Source organism: Belonocnema kinseyi, chromosome 3 (assembly GCF_010883055.1).
Source record: "Belonocnema kinseyi isolate 2016_QV_RU_SX_M_011 chromosome 3, B_treatae_v1, whole genome shotgun sequence".
In the NCBI taxonomy this organism is placed as follows: domain Eukaryota; kingdom Metazoa; phylum Arthropoda; class Insecta; order Hymenoptera; family Cynipidae; genus Belonocnema; species Belonocnema kinseyi.
Genome location: NC_046659.1, coordinates 61,693,293 through 61,699,977, shown reverse-complemented (window position 1 = coordinate 61,699,977; position 6,685 = coordinate 61,693,293). Strand labels below are relative to the sequence as shown.

Sequence of the window (6,685 nt, the reverse complement as noted above, 5' to 3'; positions counted from 1 at the left end):
ACGCCAATTAGCACAAATGGTAAGTTCCGACAGTGCCTACAAGTGTGCCTACTGGCCGCTAAATGGCAATACCGGTTTCATATGTATACACCTGGTATCAGTTCGTTTCATTGTAACGAACTTCCCGTCAAATCGCTCGATCTGACCGAACAACCGAGCAGTTCGTTTACAATTTTTTAAATATTTTTATGTTTAAGTGAAAATGAGTAGAAAATTCGATGCTGGAGGCAGAAAGGGCTTTTTCCCAAGATAAAGGCAAACGTCATTTCCGAAATTTTAGAAATTTTTTAGAATCTACGAATATTTAATTGAAATAATATATTTTCTGTCAATTTATTTTAATTAATTACTGTATAAACAGCATTTTGAATATCGGTAAAAAAAGAAAACAAACATAATAAACATAACATAATAATCTAGACTCATACCTCAGAATATATTATTAAATAATTAATCTCAATAAAACTTAAAAATTGTATATATTGTTTGCCAGCTTTATTTATATTAATTACAAATAGAAACTGTAATACGAAAATTCCATTGTCGAAACTTGATTTTCTGGCAGATTCATTGTTTAACTGATTTCGATGTTTTTGCATCATTAAAGCTGCTTTCGAAAAGACGCGTTCAGCTGGTACCGATGTTGCTTACATGCTGAAAAAATCCCTGGCATTACGACTTAGGTTGGGATATATTTATTGATGTTATTGCTTCCACCATTGAGCTACATCTGCATTTCTATCCGTGCGTGGAGCTTGCATATATCTATCGATCTCGTTTCGATCTAAATTGTTGAACAAAAACGCACCGTGTATCCAAATCATCAACATCATCATTACCGCCATAATCATCCTCAACTTGATCATCTTCATTTTTGTAACGTTCAGGTTCAGTATTCAATTGGGACACAAAGTACAGTTCTTTGTAGATGGTCTCAAACTTGTTAAGAGATTCGGATGCCATTTCTTGACCCCATTCGGTCATCCTAAATGTCTCAAATTTATATATAGGATCTAAAAGGCGGAGTGCGCAGTAAATCCAATTACATTCCTGGTAATGTTTTAGAAGTTTACTTCGTGCGGCTTGAAGAGCACTACGAAGTTTATTATCGCATGCAGTTCGCTGTCGATTCTCGTATATTTTCTTTACTGCACATTCTAATTTATCTAGTAGCATGTTAAATCCGACTACAACTATAGTGGAAGGGCAATGTACTTTTCACCACAAAGTTCTGTAGACAGAGTTTTAAAATATTTTAGATTTGTTTGCTACAGTCTCCAATAGCAACCATTCAGATGAAGTAAGGCTCAATGGTTTTGACTGAGCATTGTTATGGCATAAAAACTCTAAAGCTTTCCGCATGTTGAAAGCTGCGCTATAACTATATCAAATGCATAATTCCACTTAGTTGAAAGTCCAAAAGTGTAGACTGCATTTTTACTCCCATGACGTCACAGGCGGATTTTAATTTCTCACGCCATTGTTAGGAATATATTAGTTTTTTAAAAAGCGCTCTGAATCAATACATTGCTTTTGATTCAGATTTGATTATTTCTTCATGATTTTCTTGACCATCTAAAGTTTCTTCATCGTCACTATCGTTTTTTTCTTCTTCGAAAGTTTCAGCAATTTCTGAATAACGAAGCATATCTTGAGCAGCTAGATTTATGTATTTTTAGTAGGTTATACCAGAAGGACGATAAGCTTTTTTTTGCAAATTTAAAGTACCATATATGGTACGCTTCACACGTAAAACGAAAATCGCGTTTGCTGCCGTTCTTTGAGCTTAAACCCCGGGCGCCACCGCCTCATGGAGATAACATGCCAGAGTGGCACTGCAGTCTCGGTAGAGTTAATTTGGCAACTTTAGAAGTCAAGTGACAGCCCCTTAACGTTTCACAACGCTATCTAAAAAAAATTTTTGAACGCATTCGGGTTAAAAGAAATTCGATTTCTTACATCAGCTGTAACTTATTTTATAAAATGGTATGCATTTTTTAGGAATGCATCTTTTGATACTTTTAATTTTTAAAAAACGTATAGTAAAGGAATTCCTATTTCTTCTCATAGTGTTCTAGATTTTTTTTTAACTTTTCCTAATTTATATTGAAAAAAAAACATTTTTATTCCAATAATTTATACAAAAATTTTAGATTTCAGAACTAAAAGACTCTTGTTAAAATGATCGAATTTATTAATCGAATTTTCAATTTAATTTTTGAAGTATTTTGAACAAACAGCGCTATGGAATTAAAAATATATATTTTCAAAAGCAAGAAACTTAAAAATCTTGAAAAAATTACATTTATTTTTTGCCAAAACTCATAATGGAGAGACTGAAAAATAAAATAAAAACATTTCATTATTGTATTTTCAAGTAAAAAATACATTTGATTGTGTGATTGTGTGATTTTACCAAAGTATGTGAAATTACATCCTCTAGGGATGTAAATAAATGGACCCTCGAACAGCAGTGTGATATTGCACACTCGATAAAAATAAAATTACACATTCCCTCGTACGAACTTTACATTCAGAAGGGAAAATTCAGTCGCAGCGTGTAAAGTACCATGCGTCGGTAAAATCACTTTCCTGTGATTGAAAATTATATCTTGATTTTTAATTTTACCAAAGATCTTTAATTTTACCCTGGCGGAAACTGTAAAAAATTTTATTTATAATTAATTTAAAATTTAGAGTAATTAATCAAATAATATGTGAATACGAAAGCGTTTCTCGTGTTCGTTGTTTATCGATGCCTTCGTCCTTCAATTTTGGAGCATTTTTATTTTTAATGCGTGGAAATTGACAGCTATGTTCAACTTTTTTGACAGCTTTCACACAAAAATAGACCGAATTCGAGCTATTCCTATTTTTCCTTTTACATTTTCTGCTATTGTAGCCGAAAAAATGCGGTTACTCAAAACGTATATTTCTTATTTTTTTACGGAATATTTAAACATCAAAAAAGTACCCATAGTATCTTATGTGTTTTAGGTAAGTGGTAACGTGTCCGGCCTGTGTTTCTTCAATCTCCATGAAATTGTACGAAGTTTGAGCTTTCGAGAGTTCGAAACCTGTCGCCCTGGTATATTTTATTTTATTTTATTCTTTCACATAACGAATTTTACATTTTCGCAGGTAAAATTATCGGCCAAGTTGGAATATCACAAGAGATTCTTAAAGTTACTCCGATACACGAGGGTCCTTTTATTTACATCCAACAGAGATGTTAAATCCAATAGATTTTTATTACAGTGTAGTGTCGTAATTTTTCAGTATCTGATACCTATTTCTGCCACTAATCTTGAATAAAAAATGAAAAGGATTTCGTGTTTTATTCAGTTTGAAAATCATATTTCCATTAAAACAGGCTTCAAAAAGAGTAAAAATTATTTTTTTGTCTCCTCATTTCTTTAAAAAATATAATTTTGCTTGAAATTTATTAAAATTGAAAGAACGATTTAGAATTTCTTGAGTTTCTTGCTAAAAAGGATCAAATGTAAAATTTTAATAGAATTATGTTTAAACGCTAATCAATAATAATTCTTTTGGCTGCTAGTCTGCACTATCAGGAAAAGCTTTCTTGTATTCCTCGTTATGGATTTTTTTTCTAATTTCAGGTAGTTCCAGTTATATTTCGATCCATCATTTTTATTACAATTTCCGAATTTTGTACCGAGCAAGCCTTACATTTTGCAAACTTCTCCCTTTTGTCCGTGTATCCATATTCAAAACTAGTTTCTAGAACTTCCTTTCTTCTTCTTTTTGTAAGTGATTTCGATTAGATGAATCTTGATCAATTGTAAATTCATCACTGAGAAGATTAAATTACATTATATATTTAAATATAACGCAAATAAATTTCGAACGACAATTTATATTTATTTAAATCAATTTCTTATGATATGTTTTATTAACGTTTTATTATTATTTCTTTCATTTTTTACGAGCGTTTGTTATTTAAAATTTAGTATCTTCCTCGTAAATTTTTTTCTCCTGAATAGCTTGTATCTTTCTGCCATCAGTCTTAAGATGTTTAATCTATAAATTGAATTAAAAGTTTAGGCAAAAAAGATTTAACTTTAAATTAGACTTTAAATCTAAATAACCTGTACCAGCAGAGCTCTGTCAATAAAGGCCTGTCACGAGTGACGTTTCCTGACCATTTTCAAGGACCTCGTTCGATGTAGTGCGAAAAATGATGGACGACATCGAGCGATACAGTGGAATTTCTTGTATCCAAACAGGTTGATGGTTGATGATCATCAGAAATAGTGACAGGCTTTACTATTTCTCTGAAAAAAAGGACGAGGTGAGCCTCTGCCTTTGAAAATTCTCAATACTAATAATTAAAATTGTCCAACATAAGTATTTGATAAATAATTGATAAAGTTTCGTGAATGGTGGTTTTTCCTATAAAAAATGTTCATAACAATTGCATAAGTTATTGTTTTATTTATTTCATTGATGAATCATCGCAAGAAAGGTCGTTCCAACAATTAATTTAGCTACTAGAAAAACTCATTTCATGATAATTTGTTTATGACATTTTTTATATAAATATTTATTGTCTACTTATTCTAATTTTTCGTTGTAAATTATCACGCTTCTGAAAAATCTCAGTAACGGCTATCAAGCAAACAATTTCGTATGAGAAAAATGCACTAAGAAGAATTTGTTCATAAACATTGTATGTAATAATTAAGTTGCATATTATCAGAATAACTTTTGTTCTTTGAGCGCCGATGCAATAATTCCAGCTAATAGTGATTTTATTTCTGTATTCTTCCTTGTCTATTTGTTTTATAGAATATTGCTCTGTAAAAAAAAAATAACAAATCGCAAACTATAGTTCCCCGAAAAATATAATGCTGAGCATTTATAAAAAAAATGAAATCGGCTAAGAACTGCGACCTTTGGGTGTTTATGAAAAGTAAATTCCTATTGTAGACAACGCCCCAAGTAAAATTCTTCGACCTGCTTTAGATTTGAATTGCCCCCAATCAAGGCATGCTCACCCGAGCCCCTGAGGCAAAATCCTAATACTCGGAAAGTCCTCCCTACATGCTCTGTCACGAAAAAAAGAGTTCTGCGCAAGGTTGGAGAGAGCTTTTCATAAATTTACTGTGCTCGCCTAGTACGCTCTAAAATCTCTATCACGAGAAATCGAGCATAGCACGAGTTTGAGGAGAGGGAGTGCACGTAGAAAATAAAACGAGTACGAAAGGAGCTTGGAGGGAGCTCGGAGAGATACCAATAAAAATTCAATGTATACAATAAAAAAATTCCGAAAATTTTGAAAGTCCTCTTCAGAGTAATGAACATAGTAATGACATAGGCTGTCTAAGAGTCCTGGCATTGACAAGCGCCTATACCGAGCCCTCTATGGTAATTAATGCCGATAGTTTATAATATATAAATTTCCTTATAATAAGTAGAAATATGATCAATGCAAATTAGATTTGCTCTGAATGACTGCGAATAAAAAAAGTACGTTCTTTTATGTATTTACAGGTTTCTGCGGAAAATGTGACAAAAAACAGTCACATTGATATAAGCGCATTCAACGCTCATATCAATCACCTCATTTCGAACAAGCGGCGATAGATGCCGGAATTCGGCAAAAGTGAGCGAAGAGCATGAAAGAGAATCGACTCTTCTACCGGGAAAAGAAATCCGGAAGAGTGTCCCACTGAGGAGAAAACTTCAACTCCGGATGTCTGCACTCATCGATTCCGAGCGAAACTTTTCGTAGTACTGGTACGAGTAAACATTTTTTTATTCTTTTTCAATTACGCCTATGCAATATTTCTTATCTTTGTTTCAATTTTTCCAGAACAACACAATGGACAAACCTATAACTTGTGTCATCCGGTAGAGAATAATAGCGTGCCAATTTTTTCGGCATTCAGTGGTGAATTCATAGTGGATGAATATTACATTACAAGCATTTAAAGTCATATTGCAAGTGTATTTAAAAATTATATAGATTTGTCAAATAAACAGTTACCTTAAAAAATGTTGCATTGCGTTTTTTATGTCATTTATTAAAATTAAAATGAATCATGTTCATCAAATAAACCAAGGTTTTGGAGGGCATGGGAGGAGGATTTAGGGGGCATGTAAGGAGGACTTACAGAGCATTCAGCGAGGATTTTAAGAGCATGCTAGGAGGATGTGAAGAGCATTCGAGGTGGATTAAAAGAGTATGGGAAGAGGATTTTGAGAGAACGAGGCGAGGATTTGAAGAGCATGAGGCTAGGCTTTAGCGAGGCAGCAGCGAGGATGGAGGGAGCACATACAGAGGTTGAGAAGAGCACTAGGAGAGGTTCCCGCGAATATTTCAATGTTTCAACAAGTCCTCGTTTTTCCTCGAAAACGCTCGAAAATTGCGAATTCGTAAATAAGTAGGCTTTCGCGAGCATTATAGAGAGTTTAGTGAGCACTTGTGATACATTGAATATTTTTTTGAAAACTCGCTACGTGTTCGCTCAATACTCTAAAATCATCGGCGCGAACTCGGTATGACAGAGCACTAGGAGAGCACGGAGGGAGCCTTAGGATATTGCCTCAGGCAAATCGAACAGTTCGACTTCATCATCTCTCATTACTGAGACGGAGCCAGACTTCAATTTATGTCTTGGAGGCAAATTTCTATAAATTGAAGACACATACACACACA

The 6,685-nt window shown here is 33.4% G+C and overlaps 2 long non-coding RNA genes across 4 annotated transcripts in view; one reads left to right on the top strand and one right to left on the bottom strand.

Moving 5' to 3' along the window:
• Positions 1-3,933: 3,933 nt before the first annotated feature.
• Positions 3,934-6,685, bottom strand: part of LOC117168829 — a 17,594-nt gene continuing 14,842 nt past the window's right edge. For both annotated transcript variants that reach the window (XR_004466556.1, XR_004466557.1), the window contains exons 3-4: positions 4,119-4,298; positions 3,934-4,044 (exon numbers count right to left, since the gene is read on the bottom strand). This is a non-coding gene — a long non-coding RNA (uncharacterized LOC117168829). The remainder of the gene's footprint in view (positions 4,045-4,118; positions 4,299-6,685) is intronic.
• On the top strand, positions 3,978-5,954 carry LOC117168830. Of its 2 annotated transcripts, none has more exons than XR_004466558.1 (3): positions 3,978-4,315; positions 5,518-5,763; positions 5,840-5,954. It is a non-coding gene; the product is annotated as an uncharacterized LOC117168830 (long non-coding RNA). The 2 variants fall into 2 exon arrangements; XR_004466559.1 differs by lacking the exon at positions 3,978-4,315 and adding an exon at positions 5,251-5,391.